This window comes from Ambystoma mexicanum, chromosome 4q (genome assembly GCF_040938575.1).
Source record: "Ambystoma mexicanum isolate Mex_15411 chromosome 4q, UKY_AmexF1_1, whole genome shotgun sequence".
NCBI classification, from domain to species: Eukaryota; Metazoa; Chordata; class Amphibia; order Caudata; family Ambystomatidae; genus Ambystoma; species Ambystoma mexicanum.
Window position 1 is genome coordinate 527761495 of NC_090928.1, and position 20000 is coordinate 527781494.

The 20000-nt window shown below is 40.4% G+C and overlaps 14 non-coding genes across 14 annotated transcripts; all 14 read right to left on the minus strand.

The window, feature by feature from the left end:
* Window positions 1–1814: 1814 nt before the first annotated feature.
* Window positions 1815–1887, minus strand: TRNAK-CUU (transfer RNA lysine (anticodon CUU)). The gene has a single exon. It is a non-coding gene; the product is annotated as a tRNA-Lys (tRNA).
* A 1103-nt stretch (window positions 1888–2990) lies between these two features.
* TRNAK-CUU (transfer RNA lysine (anticodon CUU)) lies at window positions 2991–3063 on the minus strand. Its single transcript has one exon. It is a non-coding gene; the product is annotated as a tRNA-Lys (tRNA).
* A 3236-nt stretch (window positions 3064–6299) lies between these two features.
* TRNAK-CUU (transfer RNA lysine (anticodon CUU)) lies at window positions 6300–6372 on the minus strand. Its single transcript has one exon. It is a non-coding gene; the product is annotated as a tRNA-Lys (tRNA).
* A 701-nt stretch (window positions 6373–7073) lies between these two features.
* Window positions 7074–7146, minus strand: TRNAK-CUU (transfer RNA lysine (anticodon CUU)). The gene has a single exon. It is a non-coding gene; the product is annotated as a tRNA-Lys (tRNA).
* A 782-nt stretch (window positions 7147–7928) lies between these two features.
* On the minus strand, window positions 7929–8001 carry TRNAK-CUU (transfer RNA lysine (anticodon CUU)). The gene has a single exon. It is a non-coding gene; the product is annotated as a tRNA-Lys (tRNA).
* A 1029-nt stretch (window positions 8002–9030) lies between these two features.
* Window positions 9031–9103, minus strand: TRNAK-CUU (transfer RNA lysine (anticodon CUU)). Its single transcript has one exon. It is a non-coding gene; the product is annotated as a tRNA-Lys (tRNA).
* Window positions 9104–10577: 1474 nt separating this feature from the next.
* On the minus strand, window positions 10578–10650 carry TRNAK-CUU (transfer RNA lysine (anticodon CUU)). The gene has a single exon. It is a non-coding gene; the product is annotated as a tRNA-Lys (tRNA).
* Window positions 10651–11432: 782 nt separating this feature from the next.
* TRNAK-CUU (transfer RNA lysine (anticodon CUU)) lies at window positions 11433–11505 on the minus strand. The gene has a single exon. It is a non-coding gene; the product is annotated as a tRNA-Lys (tRNA).
* Window positions 11506–12534: 1029 nt separating this feature from the next.
* TRNAK-CUU (transfer RNA lysine (anticodon CUU)) lies at window positions 12535–12607 on the minus strand. Its single transcript has one exon. It is a non-coding gene; the product is annotated as a tRNA-Lys (tRNA).
* Window positions 12608–13564: 957 nt separating this feature from the next.
* On the minus strand, window positions 13565–13637 carry TRNAK-CUU (transfer RNA lysine (anticodon CUU)). The gene has a single exon. It is a non-coding gene; the product is annotated as a tRNA-Lys (tRNA).
* A 1103-nt stretch (window positions 13638–14740) lies between these two features.
* Window positions 14741–14813, minus strand: TRNAK-CUU (transfer RNA lysine (anticodon CUU)). The gene has a single exon. It is a non-coding gene; the product is annotated as a tRNA-Lys (tRNA).
* A 3236-nt stretch (window positions 14814–18049) lies between these two features.
* TRNAK-CUU (transfer RNA lysine (anticodon CUU)) lies at window positions 18050–18122 on the minus strand. Its single transcript has one exon. It is a non-coding gene; the product is annotated as a tRNA-Lys (tRNA).
* Window positions 18123–18823: 701 nt separating this feature from the next.
* On the minus strand, window positions 18824–18896 carry TRNAK-CUU (transfer RNA lysine (anticodon CUU)). The gene has a single exon. It is a non-coding gene; the product is annotated as a tRNA-Lys (tRNA).
* Window positions 18897–19678: 782 nt separating this feature from the next.
* TRNAK-CUU (transfer RNA lysine (anticodon CUU)) lies at window positions 19679–19751 on the minus strand. Its single transcript has one exon. It is a non-coding gene; the product is annotated as a tRNA-Lys (tRNA).
* Window positions 19752–20000: the final 249 nt, after the last annotated feature.

The following is a 20000-nucleotide window of genomic DNA, read 5'->3' on the forward strand; positions in this document are numbered from 1 at the left end:
ATAGGCTCTGGTGGAGTTTGGAAAGAAAATACACATCAGCCAGAGGCAGAAATAGTCTAAGAAAGTATCAAACACAATTTCCAGTCAATATCAGAACGCATTGAAGAATATCAGGAAATAGCCGATTAAACCTGTGTGGAAACAAGTCTTATTTGTGTTTTCTCCACTTTATTTTATAGTAAGATGATACATACTTTTTCTTTTACAGTGAATACATTAAGGTGTGGTATTGCCCCATTACACATCATCCAGACATGCATTCATATATTGCATGTTAACAATGAAAATATTGCAAATATTGTAAAGAGACTTTCAATTTCTATTTTTTTGGTCAAAAAGCACTACAATTTTAGTTGTTTTCGCCCAACGTGGGGCTCGAACCCACTACCCTGAGATTAAGAGTCTCATGCTCTACCGACCGAGCTAGCCAGGCTCCTTTGGATGCCTATAGTTTTCTTCCCTATCCCTGCACTGCCGTTTTCCACAGATAGGATGCTGTGTAATCATAGGCTCTGGTGGAGTTTGGAAAGAAAATACACATCAGCCAGAGGCAGAAATAGTCTAAGAAAGTATCAAACACAATTACCAGTCAATATCAGAACGCATTGAAGAATATCAGGAAATAGCCGATTAAACCTGTGTGGGAAAAAAGTCTTATTTGTGTTTTCTCCACTTTATTTTATAGTAAGATGATACATACTTTTTCTTTTACAGTGAATACATTAAGGTGTGGTATTGCCCCATTACACATCATCCAGACATGCATTCATATATTGCATGTTAACAATCAAAATATTGCAAATATTGTAAAGAGACTTTCAATTTCTATTTTTTTGGTCAAAAAGCACTAAAATTTTAGTTGTTTTCGCTCAACGTTTTCTTCCCTATCCCTGCACTGCCGCTTTCCACAGATAGGATGTATTTGTTTGGTCAAAAAGCACTACAATTTTAGTTGTTTTCGCCCAACGTGGGGCTCGAACCCACGACCCTGAGATTAAGAGTCTCATGCTCTACCGACTGAGCTAGCCAGGCTCCTTTGGATGCCTATAGTTTTCTTCCCTATCCCTGCACTGCCGTTTTCCACAGATAGGATGTATTTTTTTGGTCAAAAAGCACTACAATTTTAGTTGTTTTCGCCCAACGTGGGGCTCCAACCCACGACCCTGATATTAAGAGTCTCATGCTCTACCGACTGAGCTAGCCGGGCTCCCTTGGATGCCTATAGTTTTCTTCCCTATCCCTGCACTGCCGTTTTCCACAGATAGGATGCTGTGTAATCATAGGCTCTGGTGGAGTTTGGAAAGAAAATACACATCAGCCAGAGGCAGAAATAGTCTAAGAAAGTATCAAACACAATTACCAGTCAATATCAGAACGCATTGAAGAATATCAGGAAATAGCCGATTAAACCTGTGTGGAAAAAAGTCTTATTTGTGTTTTCTCCACTTTATTTTATAGTAAGATGATACATACTTTTTCTTTTACAGTGAATACATTAAGGTGTGGTATTGCCCCATTACACATCATCCAGACATGCATTCATATATTGCATGTTAACAATCAAAATATTGCAAATATTGTAAAGAGACTTTCAATTTCTATTTTTTTGGTCAAAAAGCACTAAAATTTTAGTTGTTTTCGCCCAACGTGGGGCTCGAACCCACGACCCTGAGATTAAGAGTCTCATGCGCTACCGACTGAGCAAGCCGGGCTCCTTTGGATGCCCATAGTTTTCTTCCCTATCCCTGCACTGCCGTTTTCCACAGATAGGATGTATTTTTTTGGTCAAAAAGCACTACAATTTTAGTTGTTTTCGCCCAACGTGGGGCTCGAACCCACGACCCTGAGATTAAGAGTCTCATGCTCTACCGACTGAGCTAGCCGGGCTCCTTTGGATGCCTATAGTTTTCTTCCCTATCCCTGCACTGCCGTTTTCCACAGATGGGATGCTGTGTAATCATAGGCTCTGGTGGAGTTTGGAAAGAAAATACACATCAGCCAGAGGCAGAAACAGTCTAAGAAAGTATCAAACACAATTACCAGTCAATATCAGAACGCATTGAAGAATATCAGGAAATAGCCGATTAAACCTGTGTGGAAAAAAGTCTTATTTGTGATTTCTCCACTTTATTTTATAGTAAGATGATACATACTTTTTCTTTTACAGTGAATACATTAAGGTGTGGTATTGCCCCATTACACATCATCCAGACATGCATTCATATATTGCATGTTAACAATGAAAATATTGCAAAGAGACTTTCAATTTCTATTTTTTTGGTCAAAAAGCACTACAATTTTAGTTGTTTTCGCCCAACGTGGTGCTCGAGCCCACGACCCTGAGATTAAGAGTCTCATGCTCTACCGACTGAGCTAGCCGGGCACCTTTGGATGCCTATAGTTTTCTTCCCTATCCCTGCACTGCCGCTTTCCACAGATAGGATGCTGTGTAATCATAGGCTCTGGTGGAGTTTGGAAAGAAAATACACATCAGCCAGAGGCAGAAATAGTCTAAGAAAGTATCAAACACAATTACCAGTCAATATCAGAACGCATTGAAGAATATCAGGAAATAGCCGATTAAACCTGTGTGGAAAAAAGTCTTATTTGTGATTTCTCCACTTTATTTTATAGTAAGATGATACATACTTTTTCTTTTACAGTGAATACATTAAGGTGTGGTATTGCCCCATTACACATCATCCAGACATGCATTCATATATTGCATGTTAACAATCAAAATATTGCAAATATTGTAAAGAGACTTTCAATTTCTATTTTTTTGGTCAAAAAGCACTAACATTTTAGTTGTTTTCGCCCAACGTGGGGCTCGAACCCACAACCCTGAGATTAAGAGTCTCATGCGCTACCGACTGAGCAAGCCGGGCTCCTTTGGATGCCCATAGTTTTCTTCCCTATCCCTGCACTGCCGTTTTCCACAGATAGGATGTATTTGTTTCGTCAAAAAGCACTACAATTTTAGTTGTTTTCGCCCAACGTGGGGCTCGAACCCACGACCCTGAGATTAAGAGTCTCATGCTCTACCGACTGAGCTAGCCGGGCTCCTTTGGGTGCCTATAGTTTTCTTCCCTATCCCTGCACTGCCGTTTTCCACAGATAGGATGTATTTTTTTGGTCAAAAAGCACTACAATTTTAGTTGTTTTCGCCCAACGTGGCGCTCGAACCCACGACCCTGAGATTAAGAGTCTCATGCTCTACCGACTGAGCTAGCCGGGCTCCTTTGGATGCCTATAGTTTTCTTCCCTATCCCTGCACTGCCGTTTTCCACAGATAGGATGCTGTGTAATCATAGGCTCTGGTGGAGTTTGGAAAGAAAATACACATCAGCCAGAGGCAGAAATAGTCTAAGAAAGTATCAAACACAATTACCAGTCAATATCAGAACGCATTGAAGAATATCAGGAAATAGCCGATTAAACCTGTGTGGAAAAAAGTCTTATTTGTGTTTTCTCCACTTTATTTTATAGTAAGATGATACATACTTTTTCTTTTACAGTGAATACATTAAGGTGTGGTATTGCCCCATTACACATCATCCAGACATGCATTCATATATTGCATGTTAACAATGAAAATATTGCAAAGAGACTTTCAATTTCTATTTTTTTGGTCAAAAAGCACTACAATTTTAGTTGTTTTCGCCCAACGTGGTGCTCGAGCCCACGACCCTGAGATTAAGAGTCTCATGCTCTACCGACTGAGCTAGCCGGGCACCTTTGGATGACTATAGTTTTCTTCCCTATCCCTGCACTGCCGCTTTCCACAGATAGGATGCTGTGTAATCATAGGCTCTGGTGGAGTTTGGAAAGAAAATACACATCAGCCAGAGGCAGAAATAGTCTAAGAAAGTATCAAACACAATTACCAGTCAATATCAGAACGCATTGAAGAATATCAGGAAATAGCCGATTAAACCTGTGTGGAAAAAAGTCTTATTTGTGATTTCTCCACTTTATTTTATAGTAAGATGATACATACTTTTTCTTTTACAGTGAATACATTAAGGTGTGGTATTGCCCCATTACACATCATCCAGACATGCATTCATATATTGCATGTTAACAATCAAAATATTGCAAATATTGTAAAGAGACTTTCAATTTCTATTTTTTTGGTCAAAAAGCACTAACATTTTAGTTGTTTTCGCCCAACGTGGGGCTCGAACCCACAACCCTGAGATTAAGAGTCTCATGCGCTACCGACTGAGCAAGCCGGGCTCCTTTGGATGCCCATAGTTTTCTTCCCTATCCCTGCACTGCCGTTTTCCACAGATAGGATGTATTTTTTTGGTCAAAAAGCACTACAATTTTAGTTGTTTTCGCCCAACGTGGGGCTCGAACCCACGACCCTGAGATTAAGAGTCTCATGCTCTACTGACTGAGCTAGCCGGGCTCCTTTGGATGCCTCTAGTTTTCTTCCCTATCCCTGCACTGCCGTTTTCCACAGATAGGATGCTGTGTAATCATAGGCTCTGGTGGAGTTTGGAAAGAAAATACACATCAGCCAGAGGCAGAAATAGTCTAAGAAAGTATCAAACACAATTACCAGTCAATATCGGAACGCATTGAAGAATATCAGGAAATAGCCGATTAAACCTGTGTGGAAAAAAGTCTTATTTGTGTTTTCTCCACTTTATTTTATAGTAAGATGATACATACTTTTTCTTTTACAGTGAATACATTAAGGTGTGGTATTGCCCCATTACACATCATCCAGACATGCATTCATATATTGCATGTTAACAATCAAAATATTGCAAATATTGTAAAGAGACTTTCAATTTCTATTTTTTTGGTCAAAAAGCACTAAGATTTTAGTTGTTTTCGCCCAATGTGGGGCTCGAACCCATGACCCTGAGATTAAGAGTCTCATGCGCTACCGACTGAGCAAGCCGGGCTCCTTTGGATGCCCATAGTTTTCTTCCCTATCCCTGCACTGCCGTTTTCCACAGATAGGATGTATTTGTTTCGTCAAAAAGCACTACAATTTTAGTTGTTTTCGCCCAACATGGGGCTCGAACCCACGACCCTGAGATTAAGAGTCTCATGCTCTACCGACTGAGCTAGCCGGGCTCCTTTGGGTGCCTATAGTTTTCTTCCCTATCCCTGCACTGCCGTTTTCCACAGATAGGATGTATTTTTTTGGTCAAAAAGCACTACAATTTTAGTTGTTTTCGCCCAACGTGGCGCTCGAACCCACGACCCTGAGATTAAGAGTCTCATGCTCTACCGACTGAGCTAGCCGGGCTCCTTTGGATGCCTATAGTTTTCTTCCCTATCCCTGCACTGCCGTTTTCCACAGATAGGATGCTGTGTAATCATAGGCTCTGGTGGAGTTTGGAAAGAAAATACACATCAGCCAGAGGCAGAAATAGTCTAAGAAAGTATCAAACACAATTACCAGTCAATATCAGAACGCATTGAAGAATATCAGGAAATAGCCGATTAAACCTGTGTGGAAAAAAGTCTTATTTGTGTTTTCTCCACTTTATTTTATAGTAAGATGATACATACTTTTTCTTTTACAGTGAATACATTAAGGTGTGGTATTGCCCCATTACACATCATCCAGACATGCATTCATATATTGCATGTTAACAATCAAAATATTGCAAATATTGTAAAGAGACTTTCAATTTCTATTTTTTTGGTCAAAAAGCACTAAAATTTTAGTTGTTTTCGCCCAACATTTTCTTCCCTATCCCTGCACTGCCGCTTTCCACAGATAGGATGTATTTGTTTGGTCAAAAAGCACTACAATTTTAGTTGTTTTCGCCAAACGTGGGGCTCGAACCCACGACCCTGAGATTAAGAGTCTCATGCTCTACCGACTGAGCTAGCCGGGCTCCTTTGGATGCCTATAGTTTTCTTCCCTATCCCTGCACTGCCGTTTTCCACAGATAGGATGCTGTGTAATCATAGGCTCTGGTGGAGTTTGGAAAGAAAATACACATCAGCCAGAGGCAGAAATAGTCTAAGAAAGTATCAAACACAATTTCCAGTCAATATCAGAACGCATTGAAGAATATCAGGAAATAGCCGATTAAACCTGTGTGGAAACAAGTCTTATTTGTGTTTTCTCCACTTTATTTTATAGTAAGATGATACATACTTTTTCTTTTACAGTGAATACATTAAGGTGTGGTATTGCCCCATTACACATCATCCAGACATGCATTCATATATTGCATGTTAACAATGAAAATATTGCAAATATTGTAAAGAGACTTTCAATTTCTATTTTTTTGGTCAAAAAGCACTAAAATTTTAGTTGTTTTCGCCCAACGTGGGGCTCGAACCCACGACCCTGAGATTAAGAGTCTCATGCTCTACCGACTGAGCTAGCCGGGCTCCTTTCGATGCCTATAGTTTTCTTCCCTATCCCTGCACTGCCGTTTTCCACAGATAGGATGTATTTTTTTGGTCAAAAAGCACTACAATTTTAGTTGTTTTCGCCCAACGTGGGGCTCGAACCCACGACCCTGAGATTAAGAGTCTCATGCTCTACCGACCGAGCTAGCCAGGCTCCTTTGGATGCCTATAGTTTTCTTCCCTATCCCTGCACTGCCGTTTTCCACAGATAGGATGCTGTGTAATCATAGGCTCTGGTGGAGTTTGGAAAGAAAATACACATCAGCCAGAGGCAGAAATAGTCTAAGAAAGTATCAAACACAATTACCAGTCAATATCAGAACGCATTGAAGAATATCAGGAAATAGCCGATTAAACCTGTGTGGGAAAAAAGTCTTATTTGTGTTTTCTCCACTTTATTTTATAGTAAGATGATACATACTTTTTCTTTTACAGTGAATACATTAAGGTGTGGTATTGCCCCATTACACATCATCCAGACATGCATTCATATATTGCATGTTAACAATCAAAATATTGCAAATATTGTAAAGAGACTTTCAATTTCTATTTTTTTGGTCAAAAAGCACTAAAATTTTAGTTGTTTTCGCTCAACGTTTTCTTCCCTATCCCTGCACTGCCGCTTTCCACAGATAGGATGTATTTGTTTGGTCAAAAAGCACTACAATTTTAGTTGTTTTCGCCCAACGTGGGGCTCGAACCCACGACCCTGAGATTAAGAGTCTCATGCTCTACCGACTGAGCTAGCCGGGCTCCTTTGGATGCCTAAAGTTTTCTTCCCTATCCCTGCACTGCCGTTTTCCACAGATAGGATGTATTTTTTTGGTCAAAAAGCACTACAATTTTAGTTGTTTTCGCCCAACGTGGGGCTCCAACCCACGACCCTGATATTAAGAGTCTCATGCTCTACCGACTGAGCTAGCCGGGCTCCTTTGGATGCCTATAGTTTTCTTCCCTATCCCTGCACTGCCGTTTTCCACAGATAGGATGCTGTGTAATCATAGGCTCTGGTGGAGTTTGGAAAGAAAATACACATCAGCCAGAGGCAGAAATAGTCTAAGAAAGTATCAAACACAATTACCAGTCAATATCAGAACGCATTGAAGAATATCAGGAAATAGCCGATTAAACCTGTGTGGAAAAAAGTCTTATTTGTGTTTTCTCCACTTTATTTTATAGTAAGATGATACATACTTTTTCTTTTACAGTGAATACATTAAGGTGTGGTATTGCCCCATTACACATCATCCAGACATGCATTCATATATTGCATGTTAACAATCAAAATATTGCAAATATTGTAAAGAGACTTTCAACTTCTATTTTTTTGGTCAAAAAGCACTAAAATTTTAGTTGTTTTCGCCCAACGTGGGGCTCGAACCCACGACCCTGAGATTAAGAGTCTCATGCGCTACCGACTGAGCAAGCCAGGATCCTTTGGATGCCCATAGTTTTCTTCCCTATCCCTGCACTGCCGTTTTCCACAGATAGGATGTATTTTTTTGGTCAAAAAGCACTACAATTTTAGTTGTTTTCGCCCAACGTGGGGCTCGAACCCACGACCCTGAGATTAAGAGTCTCATGCTCTACCGACTGAGCTAGCCGGGCTCCTTTGGATGCCTATAGTTTTCTTCCCTATCCCTGCACTGCCGTTTTCCACAGATAGGATGCTGTGTAATCATAGGCTCTGGTGGAGTTTGGAAAGAAAATACACATCAGCCAGAGGCAGAAATAGTCTAAGAAAGTATCAAACACAATTACCAGTCAATATCAGAACGCATTGAAGAATATCAGGAAATAGCTGATTAAACCTGTGTGGAAAAAAGTCTTATTTGTGATTTCTCCACTTTATTTTATAGTAAGATGATACATACTTTTTCTTTTACAGTGAATACATTAAGGTGTGGTATTGCCCCATTACACATCATCCAGACATGCATTCATATATTGCATGTTAACAATCAAAATATTGCAAATATTGTAAAGAGACTTTCAATTTCTATTTTTTTGGTCAAAAAGCACTAAAATTTTAGTTGTTTTCGCCCAACGTTTTGTTCCCTATCCCTGCACTGCCGCTTTCCACAGATAGGATGTATTTGTTTGGTCAAAAAGCACTACAATTTTAGTTGTTTTCGCCAAACGTGGGGCTCGAACCCACGACCCTGAGATTAAGAGTCTCATGCTCTACCGACTGAGCTAGCCGGGCTCCTTTGGATGCCTATAGTTTCTTCCCTATCCCTGCACTGCCGTTTTCCACAGATAGGATGCTGTGTAATCATAGGCTCTGGTGGAGTTTGGAAAGAAAATACACATCAGCCAGAGGCAGAAATAGTCTAAGAAAGTATCAAACACAATTTCCAGTCAATATCAGAACGCATTGAAGAATATCAGGAAATAGCCGATTAAACCTGTGTGGAAACAAGTCTTATTTGTGTTTTCTCCACTTTATTTTATAGTAAGATGATACATACTTTTTCTTTTACAGTGAATACATTAAGGTGTGGTATTGCCCCATTACACATCATCCAGACATGCATTCATATATTGCATGTTAACAATGAAAATATTGCAAATATTGTAAAGAGACTTTCAATTTCTATTTTTTTGGTCAAAAAGCACTAAAATTTTAGTTGTTTTCGCCCAACGTGGGGCTCGAACCCACGACCCTGAGATTAAGAGTCTCATGCTCTACCGACTGAGCTAGCCGGGCTCCTTTCGATGCCAATAGTTTTCTTCCCTATCCCTGCACTGCCGTTTTCCACAGATAGGATGTATTTTTTTGGTCAAAAAGCACTACAATTTTAGTTGTTTTCGCCCAACGTGGGGCTCGAACCCACGACCCTGAGATTAAGAGTCTCATGCTCTACCGACCGAGCTAGCCAGGCTCCTTTGGATGCCTATAGTTTTCTTCCCTATCCCTGCACTGCCGTTTTCCACAGATAGGATGCTGTGTAATCATAGGCTCTGGTGGAGTTTGGAAAGAAAATACACATCAGCCAGAGGCAGAAATAGTCTAAGAAAGTATCAAACACAATTACCAGTCAATATCAGAACGCATTGAAGAATATCAGGAAATAGCCGATTAAACCTGTGTGGGAAAAAAGTCTTATTTGTGTTTTCTCCACTTTATTTTATAGTAAGATGATACATACTTTTTCTTTTACAGTGAATACATTAAGGTGTGGTATTGCCCCATTACACATCATCCAGACATGCATTCATATATTGCATGTTAACAATCAAAATATTGCAAATATTGTAAAGAGACTTTCAATTTCTATTTTTTTGGTCAAAAAGCACTAAAATTTTAGTTGTTTTCGCTCAACGTTTTCTTCCCTATCCCTGCACTGCCGCTTTCCACAGATAGGATGTATTTGTTTGGTCAAAAAGCACTACAATTTTAGTTGTTTTCGCCCAATGTGGGGCTCGAACCCACGACCCTGAGATTAAGAGTCTCATGCTCTACCGACTGAGCTAGCCGGGCTCCTTTGGATGCCTATAGTTTTCTTCCCTATCCCTGCACTGCCGTTTTCCACAGATAGGATGTATTTTTTTGGTCAAAAAGCACTACAATTTTAGTTGTTTTCGCCCAACGTGGGGCTCCAACCCACGACCCTGATATTAAGAGTCTCATGCTCTACCGACTGAGCTAGCCGGGCTGCTTAGGATGCCTATAGTTTTCTTCCCTATCCCTGCACTGCCGTTTTCCACAGATAGGATGCTGTGTAATCATAGGCTCTGGTGGAGTTTGGAAAGAAAATACACATCAGCCAGAGGCAGAAATAGTCTAAGAAAGTATCAAACACAATTACCAGTCAATATCAGAACGCATTGAAGAATATCAGGAAATAGCCGATTAAACCTGTGTGGAAAAAAGTCTTATTTGTGTTTTCTCCACTTTATTTTATAGGAAGATGATACATACTTTTTCTTTTACAGTGAATACATTAAGGTGTGGTATTGCCCCATTACACATCATCCAGACATGCATTCATATATTGCATGTTAACAATCAAAATATTGCAAATATTGTAAAGAGACTTTCAATTTCTATTTTTTTGGTCAAAAAGCACTAAAATTTTAGTTGTTTTCGCTCAACGTTTTCTTCCCTATCCCTGCACTGCCGCTTTCCACAGATAGGATGTATTTGTTTGGTCAAAAAGCACTACAATTTTAGTTGTTTTCGCCCAACGTGGGGCTCGAACCCACGACCCTGAGATTAAGAGTCTCATGCTCTACCGACTGAGCTAGCCGGGCTCCTTTGGATGCCTAAAGTTTTCTTCCCTATCCCTGCACTGCCGTTTTCCACAGATAGGATGTATTTTTTTGGTCAAAAAGCACTACAATTTTAGTTGTTTTCGCCCAACGTGGGGCTCCAACCCACGACCCTGATATTAAGAGTCTCATGCTCTACCGACTGAGCTAGCCGGGCTCCTTTGGATGCCTATAGTTTTCTTCCCTATCCCTGCACTGCCGTTTTCCACAGATAGGATGCTGTGTAATCATAGGCTCTGGTGGAGTTTGGAAAGAAAATACACATCAGCCAGAGGCAGAAATAGTCTAAGAAAGTATCAAACACAATTACCAGTCAATATCAGAACGCATTGAAGAATATCAGGAAATAGCCGATTAAACCTGTGTGGAAAAAAGTCTTATTTGTGTTTTCTCCACTTTATTTTATAGTAAGATGATACATACTTTTTCTTTTACAGTGAATACATTAAGGTGTGGTATTGCCCCATTACACATCATCCAGACATGCATTCATATATTGCATGTTAACAATCAAAATATTGCAAATATTGTAAAGAGACTTTCAACTTCTATTTTTTTGGTCAAAAAGCACTAAAATTTTAGTTGTTTTCGCCCAACGTGGGGCTCGAACCCACGACCCTGAGATTAAGAGTCTCATGCGCTACCGACTGAGCAAGCCGGGCTCCTTTGGATGCCCATAGTTTTCTTCCCTATCCCTGCACTGCCGTTTTCCACAGATAGGATGTATTTTTTTGGTCAAAAAGCACTACAATTTTAGTTGTTTTCGCCCAACGTGGGGCTCGAACCCACGACCCTGAGATTAAGAGTCTCATGCTCTACCGACTGAGCTAGCCGGGCTCCTTTGGATGCCTATAGTTTTCTTCCCTATCCCTGCACTGCCGTTTTCCACAGATAGGATGCTGTGTAATCATAGGCTCTGGTGGAGTTTGGAAAGAAAATACACATCAGCCAGAGGCAGAAATAGTCTAAGAAAGTATCAAACACAATTACCAGTCAATATCAGAACGCATTGAAGAATATCAGGAAATAGCCGATTAAACCTGTGTGGAAAAAAGTCTTATTTGTGACTTCTCCACTTTATTTTATAGTAAGATGATACATACTTTTTCTTTTACAGTGAATACATTAAGGTGTGGTATTGCCCCATTACACATCATCCAGACATGCATTCATATATTGCATGTTAACAATCAAAATATTGCAAATATTGTAAAGAGACTTTCAATTTCTATTTTTTTGGTCAAAAAGCACTAAAATTTTAGTTGTTTTCGCCCAACGTTTTGTTCCCTATCCCTGCACTGCCGCTTTCCACAGATAGGATGTATTTGTTTGGTCAAAAAGCACTACAATTTTAGTTGTTTTCGCCAAACGTGGGGCTCGAACCCACGACCCTGAGATTAAGAGTCTCATGCTCTACCGACTGAGCTAGCCGGGCTCCTTTGGTTGCCTATAGTTTCTTCCCTATCCCTGCACTGCCGTTTTCCACAGATAGGATGCTGTGTAATCATAGGCTCTGGTGGAGTTTGGAAAGAAAATACACATCAGCCAGAGGCAGAAATAGTCTAAGAAAGTATCAAACACAATTTCCAGTCAATATCAGAACGCATTGAAGAATATCAGGAAATAGCCGATTAAACCTGTGTGGAAACAAGTCTTATTTGTGTTTTCTCCACTTTATTTTATAGTAAGATGATACATACTTTTTCTTTTACAGTGAATACATTAAGGTGTGGTATTGCCCCATTACACATCATCCAGACATGCATTCATATATTGCATGTTAACAATGAAAATATTGCAAATATTGTAAAGAGACTTTCAATTTCTATTTTTTTGGTCAAAAAGCACTAAAATTTTAGTTGTTTTCGCCCAACGTGGGGCTCGAACCCACGACCCTGAGATTAAGAGTCTCATGCTCTACCGACTGAGCTAGCCGGGCTCCTTTCGATGCCAATAGTTTTCTTCCCTATCCCTGCACTGCCGTTTTCCACAGATAGGATGTATTTTTTTGGTCAAAAAGCACTACAATTTTAGTTGTTTTCGCCCAACGTGGGGCTCGAACCCACGACCCTGAGATTAAGAGTCTCATGCTCTACCGACTGAGCTAGCCAGGCTCCTTTGGATGCCTATAGTTTTCTTCCCTATCCCTGCACTGCCGTTTTCCACAGATAGGATGTATTTTTTTGGTCAAAAAGCACTACAATTTTAGTTGTTTTCGCCCAACGTGGGGCTCCAACCCACGACCCTGATATTAAGAGTCTCATGCTCTACCGACTGAGCTAGCCGGGCTCCCTTGGATGCCTATAGTTTTCTTCCCTATCCCTGCACTGCCGTTTTCCACAGATAGGATGCTGTGTAATCATAGGCTCTGGTGGAGTTTGGAAAGAAAATACACATCAGCCAGAGGCAGAAATAGTCTAAGAAAGTATCAAACACAATTACCAGTCAATATCAGAACGCATTGAAGAATATCAGGAAATAGCCGATTAAACCTGTGTGGAAAAAAGTCTTATTTGTGTTTTCTCCACTTTATTTTATAGTAAGATGATACATACTTTTTCTTTTACAGTGAATACATTAAGGTGTGGTATTGCCCCATTACACATCATCCAGACATGCATTCATATATTGCATGTTAACAATCAAAATATTGCAAATATTGTAAAGAGACTTTCAATTTCTATTTTTTTGGTCAAAAAGCACTAAAATTTTAGTTGTTTTCGCCCAACGTGGGGCTCGAACCCACGACCCTGAGATTAAGAGTCTCATGCGCTACCGACTGAGCAAGCCGGGCTCCTTTGGATGCCCATAGTTTTCTTCCCTATCCCTGCACTGCCGTTTTCCACAGATAGGATGTATTTTTTTGGTCAAAAAGCACTACAATTTTAGTTGTTTTCGCCCAACGTGGGGCTCGAACCCACGACCCTGAGATTAAGAGTCTCATGCTCTACCGACTGAGCTAGCCGGGCTCCTTTGGATGCCTATAGTTTTCTTCCCTATCCCTGCACTGCCGTTTTCCACAGATGGGATGCTGTGTAATCATAGGCTCTGGTGGAGTTTGGAAAGAAAATACACATCAGCCAGAGGCAGAAACAGTCTAAGAAAGTATCAAACACAATTACCAGTCAATATCAGAACGCATTGAAGAATATCAGGAAATAGCCGATTAAACCTGTGTGGAAAAAAGTCTTATTTGTGATTTCTCCACTTTATTTTATAGTAAGATGATACATACTTTTTCTTTTACAGTGAATACATTAAGGTGTGGTATTGCCCCATTACACATCATCCAGACATGCATTCAGATATTGCATGTTAACAATGAAAATATTGCAAAGAGACTTTCAATTTCTATTTTTTTGGTCAAAAAGCACTACAATTTTAGTTGTTTTCGCCCAACGTGGTGCTCGAGCCCACGACCCTGAGATTAAGAGTCTCATGCTCTACCGACTGAGCTAGCCGGGCACCTTTGGATGCCTATAGTTTTCTTCCCTATCCCTGCACTGCCGCTTTCCACAGATAGGATGCTGTGTAATCATAGGCTCTGGTGGAGTTTGGAAAGAAAATACACATCAGCCAGAGGCAGAAATAGTCTAAGAAAGTATCAAACACAATTACCAGTCAATATCAGAACGCATTGAAGAATATCAGGAAATAGCCGATTAAACCTGTGTGGAAAAAAGTCTTATTTGTGATTTCTCCACTTTATTTTATAGTAAGATGATACATACTTTTTCTTTTACAGTGAATACATTAAGGTGTGGTATTGCCCCATTACACATCATCCAGACATGCATTCATATATTGCATGTTAACAATCAAAATATTGCAAATATTGTAAAGAGACTTTCAATTTCTATTTTTTTGGTCAAAAAGCACTAACATTTTAGTTGTTTTCGCCCAACGTGGGGCTCGAACCCACAACCCTGAGATTAAGAGTCTCATGCGCTACCGACTGAGCAAGCCGGGCTCCTTTGGATGCCCATAGTTTTCTTCCCTATCCCTGCACTGCCGTTTTCCACAGATAGGATGTATTTGTTTCGTCAAAAAGCACTACAATTTTAGTTGTTTTCGCCCAACGTGGGGCTCGAACCCACGACCCTGAGATTAAGAGTCTCATGCTCTACCGACTGAGCTAGCCGGGCTCCTTTGGGTGCCTATAGTTTTCTTCCCTATCCCTGCACTGCCGTTTTCCACAGATAGGATGTATTTTTTTGGTCAAAAAGCACTACAATTTTAGTTGTTTTCGCCCAACGTGGCGCTCGAACCCACGACCCTGAGATTAAGAGTCTCATGCTCTACCGACTGAGCTAGCCGGGCTCCTTTGGATGCCTATAGTTTTCTTCCCTATCCCTGCACTGCCGTTTTCCACAGATAGGATGCTGTGTAATCATAGGCTCTGGTGGAGTTTGGAAAGAAAATACACATCAGCCAGAGGCAGAAATAGTCTAAGAAAGTATCAAACACAATTACCAGTCAATATCAGAACGCATTGAAGAATATCAGGAAATAGCCGATTAAACCTGTGTGGAAAAAAGTCTTATTTGTGTTTTCTCCACTTTATTTTATAGTAAGATGATACATACTTTTTCTTTTACAGTGAATACATTAAGGTGTGGTATTGCCCCATTACACATCATCCAGACATGCATTCATATATTGCATGTTAACAATGAAAATATTGCAAAGAGACTTTCAATTTCTATTTTTTTGGTCAAAAAGCACTACAATTTTAGTTGTTTTCGCCCAACGTGGTGCTCGAGCCCACGACCCTGAGATTAAGAGTCTCATGCTCTACCGACTGAGCTAGCCGGGCACCTTTGGATGACTATAGTTTTCTTCCCTATCCCTGCACTGCCGCTTTCCACAGATAGGATGCTGTGTAATCATAGGCTCTGGTGGAGTTTGGAAAGAAAATACACATCAGCCAGAGGCAGAAATAGTCTAAGAAAGTATCAAACACAATTACCAGTCAATATCAGAACGCATTGAAGAATATCAGGAAATAGCCGATTAAACCTGTGTGGAAAAAAGTCTTATTTGTGATTTCTCCACTTTATTTTATAGTAAGATGATACATACTTTTTCTTTTACAGTGAATACATTAAGGTGTGGTATTGCCCCATTACACATCATCCAGACATGCATTCATATATTGCATGTTAACAATCAAAATATTGCAAATATTGTAAAGAGACTTTCAATTTCTATTTTTTTGGTCAAAAAGCACTAACATTTTAGTTGTTTTCGCCCAACGTGGGGCTCGAACCCACAACCCTGAGATTAAGAGTCTCATGCGCTACCGACTGAGCAAGCCGGGCTCCTTTGGATGCCCATAGTTTTCTTCCCTATCCCTGCACTGCCGTTTTCCACAGATAGGATGTATTTTTTTGGTCAAAAAGCACTACAATTTTAGTTGTTTTCGCCCAACGTGGGGCTCGAACCCACGACCCTGAGATTAAGAGTCTCATGCTCTACTGACTGAGCTAGCCGGGCTCCTTTGGATGCCTCTAGTTTTCTTCCCTATCCCTGCACTGCCGTTTTCCACAGATAGGATGCTGTGTAATCATAGGCTCTGGTGGAGTTTGGAAAGAAAATACACATCAGCCAGAGGCAGAAATAGTCTAAGAAAGTATCAAACACAATTACCAGTCAATATCGGAACGCATTGAAGAATATCAGGAAATAGCCGATTAAACCTGTGTGGAAAAAAGTCTTATTTGTGTTTTCTCCACTTTATTTTATAGTAAGATGATACATACTTTTTCTTTTACAGTGAATACATTAAGGTGTGGTATTGCCCCATTACACATCATCCAGACATGCATTCATATATTGCATGTTAACAATCAAAATATTGCAAATATTGTAAAGAGACTTTCAATTTCTATTTTTTTGGTCAAAAAGCACTAAGATTTTAGTTGTTTTCGCCCAATGTGGGGCTCGAACCCATGACCCTGAGATTAAGAGTCTCATGCGCTACCGACTGAGCAAGCCGGGCTCCTTTGGATGCCCATAGTTTTCTTCCCTATCCCTGCACTGCCGTTTTCCACAGATAGGATGTATTTGTTTCGTCAAAAAGCACTACAATTTTAGTTGTTTTCGCCCAACATGGGGCTCGAACCCACGACCCTGAGATTAAGAGTCTCATGCTCTACCGACTGAGCTAGCCGGGCTCCTTTGGGTGCCTATAGTTTTCTTCCCTATCCCTGCACTGCCGTTTTCCACAGATAGGATGTATTTTTTTGGTCAAAAAGCACTACAATTTTAGTTGTTTTCGCCCAACGTGGCGCTCGAACCCACGACCCTGAGATTAAGAGTCTCATGCTCTACCGACTGAGCTAGCCGGGCTCCTTTGGATGCCTATAGTTTTCTTCCCTATCCCTGCACTGCCGTTTTCCACAGATAGGATGCTGTGTAATCATAGGCTCTGGTGGAGTTTGGAAAGAAAATACACATCAGCCAGAGGCAGAAATAGTCTAAGAAAGTATCAAACACAATTACCAGTCAATATCAGAACGCATTGAAGAATATCAGGAAATAGCCGATTAAACCTGTGTGGAAAAAAGTCTTATTTGTGTTTTCTCCACTTTATTTTATAGTAAGATGATACATACTTTTTCTTTTACAGTGAATACATTAAGGTGTGGTATTGCCCCATTACACATCATCCAGACATGCATTCATATATTGCATGTTAACAATCAAAATATTGCAAATATTGTAAAGAGACTTTCAATTTCTATTTTTTTGGTCAAAAAGCACTAAAATTTTAGTTGTTTTCGCCCAACATTTTCTTCCCTATCCCTGCACTGCCGCTTTCCACAGATAGGATGTATTTGTTTGGTCAAAAAGCACTACAATTTTAGTTGTTTTCGCCAAACGTGGGGCTCGAACCCACGACCCTGAGATTAAGAGTCTCATGCTCTACCGACTGAGCTAGCCGGGCTCCTTTGGATGCCTATAGTTTTCTTCCCTATCCCTGCACTGCCGTTTTCCACAGATAGGATGCTGTGTAATCATAGGCTCTGGTGGAGTTTGGAAAGAAAATACACATCAGCCAGAGGCAGAAATAGTCTAAGAAAGTATCAAACACAATTTCCAGTCAATATCAGAACGCATTGAAGAATATCAGGAAATAGCCGATTAAACCTGTGTGGAAACAAGTCTTATTTGTGTTTTCTCCACTTTATTTTATAGTAAGATGATACATACTTTTTCTTTTACAGTGAATACATTAAGGTGTGGTATTGCCCCATTACACATCATCCAGACATGCATTCATATATTGCATGTTAACAATGAAAATATTGCAAATATTGTAAAGAGACTTTCAATTTCTATTTTTTTGGTCAAAAAGCACTAAAATTTTAGTTGTTTTCGCCCAACGTGGGGCTCGAACCCACGACCCTGAGATTAAGAGTCTCATGCTCTACCGACTGAGCTAGCCGGGCTCCTTTCGATGCCTATAGTTTTCTTCCCTATCCCTGCACTGCCGTTTTCCACAGATAGGATGTATTTTTTTGGTCAAAAAGCACTACAATTTTAGTTGTTTTCGCCCAACGTGGGGCTCGAACCCACGACCCTGAGATTAAGAGTCTCATGCTCTACCGACCGAGCTAGCCAGGCTCCTTTGGATGCCTATAGTTTTCTTCCCTATCCCTGCACTGCCGTTTTCCACAGATAGGATGCTGTGTAATCATAGGCTCTGGTGGAGTTTGGAAAGAAAATACACATCAGCCAGAGGCAGAAATAGTCTAAGAAAGTATCAAACACAATTACCAGTCAATATCAGAACGCATTGAAGAATATCAGGAAATAGCCGATTAAACCTGTGTGGGAAAAAAGTCTTATTTGTGTTTTCTCCACTTTATTTTATAGTAAGATGATACATACTTTTTCTTTTACAGTGAATACATTAAGGTGTGGTATTGCCCCATTACACATCATCCAGACATGCATTCATATATTGCATGTTAACAATCAAAATATTGCAAATATTGTAAAGAGACTTTCAATTTCTATTTTTTTGGTCAAAAAGCACTAAAATTTTAGTTGTTTTCGCTCAACGTTTTCTTCCCTATCCCTGCACTGCCGCTTTCCACAGATAGGATGTATTTGTTTGGTCAAAAAGCACTACAATTTTAGTTGTTTTCGCCCAACGTGGGGCTCGAACCCACGACCCTGAGATTAAGAGTCTCATGCTCTACCGACTGAGCTAGCCGGGCTCCTTTGGATGCCTAAAGTTTTCTTCCCTATCCCTGCACTGCCGTTTTCCACAGATAGGATGTATTTTTTTGGTCAAAAAGCACTACAATTTTAGTTGTTTTCGCCCAACGTGGGGCTCCAACCCACGACCCTGATATTAAGAGTCTCATGCTCTACCGACTGAGCTAGCCGGGCTCCTTTGGATGCCTATAGTTTTCTTCCCTATCCCTGCACTGCCGTTTTCCACAGATAGGATGCTGTGTAATCATAGGCTCTGGTGGAGTTTGGAAAGAAAATACACATCAGCCAGAGGCAGAAATAGTCTAAGAAAGTATCAAACACAATTACCAGTCAATATCAGAACGCATTGAAGAATATCAGGAAATAGCCGATTAAACCTGTGTGGAAAAAAGTCTTATTTGTGTTTTCTCCACTTTATTTTATAGTAAGATGATACATACTTTTTCTTTTACAGTGAATACATTAAGGTGTGGTATTGCCCCATTACACATCATCCAGACATGCATTCATATATTGCATGTTAACAATCAAAATATTGCAAATATTGTAAAGAGACTTTCAACTTCTATTTTTTTGGTCAAAAAGCACTAAAATTTTAGTTGTTTTCGCCCAACGTGGGGCTCGAACCCACGACCCTGAGATTAAGAGTCTCATGCGCTACCGACTGAGCAAGCCAGGATCCTTTGGATGCCCATAGTTTTCTTCCCTATCCCTGCACTGCCGTTTTCCACAGATAGGATGTATTTTTTTGGTCAAAAAGCACTACAATTTTAGTTGTTTTCGCCCAACGTGGGGCTCGAACCCACGACCCTGAGATTAAGAGTCTCATGCTCTACCGACTGAGCTAGCCGGGCTCCTTTGGATGCCTAAAGTTTTCTTCCCTATCCCTGCACTGCCGTTTTCCACAGATAGGATGTATTTTTTTGGTCAAAAAGCACTACAATTTTAGTTGTTTTCGCCCAACGTGGGGCTCCAACCCACGACCCTGATATTAAGAGTCTCATGCTCTACCGACTGAGCTAGCCGGGCTCCTTTGGATGCCTATAGTTTTCTTCCCTATCCCTGCACTGCCGTTTTCCACAGATAGGATGCTGTGTAATCAT